The following is a 1258-nucleotide window of genomic DNA, read 5'->3' as shown; positions in this document are numbered from 1 at the left end:
GCAGAGCCGTTAGGCAACAGCGCATGCGCAACTCAGCAGACCAGGGAGACACGAGAGGCGGGAAAGCGCCCTGGCTGCGCTTCGCCCAGCACCGCGTGCAGGTGGCACCTGCCACTGAGGCGCTGTCGGGCTGGCGGGGCTCCCTGGAGCGGAACGTAGGGGGGCTCCCTGCCACACGGCCTGCTTGACAAAGCCGACTCTGGACCCTCCTCAACCTGAGATCCAGGAGCTGGGCCCTGGCCCTGGGCATCGTGCAGCCTCCGGGGTGGCGCTGAGCGTCGGTTCCCGCCCTCCTGCAGCCAGGGACCCAACCCCTGACTTAGGCGCCCTGGAGGCTTCCGGCCCAAGTATCCGCGCTGCTGGTGGCGCTGGCAGGGTCGGGGTTGCAGCCTCTGCTGCCACGTGCCATGTTCAAGTGGCAGCTGCAGCTGAGCCCATGGTGGAGGCTACAGGGTTGGGCCCAGACCGCTGAGCATCGCCGAGTACACCGCCGTTCCATCCAGGGCTCTGCTCTTCCTCGGCTCGCGCTGGCAGCGCGGGCTCGCGACCACTGGGCCCTGTACAACTGCGGCGATGAGGCTTTGCGGCAGGTTCCCACTCTCCCGCAGCGGAGGTCCCACTGCCTGACTTAGACGCAGTGGCGGTGTCCGACCCTGGGGTTCGCTTGCTGGTGGCGCGGACAGGTTCTGGGGTTGCCACCGCTGCTGCCACCTTCAAATGCCAGCTGCAGCTGAGCCCACGGCAGAGGCTGCAGGGCTGGGCCCGACGGCCTGAGAGTCGCCGTGTGGCACACGCCCTCCCACTCTAAGCCCTGCTCTTCCTTGGCTAGCGCCCAGAGCGCTGGTTTGCAGGCTCTGGGCACTGTGCAGTCGCCAGGATGGGGCTGAGCGGCAGGTTCAGCGCTGCCTGGGCCCAGAGGGGAAGAGGGGAGTTTGGGGTTGCTGGCCATATTTGCCTGTGCGCCAAGTGCAGGTAGCGGCTACAATTCTGACAGGCACGAATGGCGGGTCCCGTTTAGAGGGCTTCAAGGTTGCTGAGAGCGCCCGCTGCCAGGCCTCAGGATCCCTTCCTCGTTGAACAGCATCTGGAGTATGGCGTTGGCGCTGGGTGATCTGCAGCCATCCTGGATGGGGCTGAGCTGCAGTTCTCTCCCTTGAACTGAGAGGGAAACTTTGCTGAGTAGAGCAGACGGAGAAACAGTTAAATTGAACTCATCTATAAAGACTTCCAGGCTGGGTGCAGGACCTCATGCCTGTAC

Source organism: Pongo abelii, chromosome 8 (assembly GCF_028885655.2).
Source record: "Pongo abelii isolate AG06213 chromosome 8, NHGRI_mPonAbe1-v2.0_pri, whole genome shotgun sequence".
Lineage (NCBI taxonomy): Eukaryota > Metazoa > Chordata > Mammalia > Primates > Hominidae > Pongo > Pongo abelii.
Note: the sequence above shows the minus strand (reverse complement) of the source record.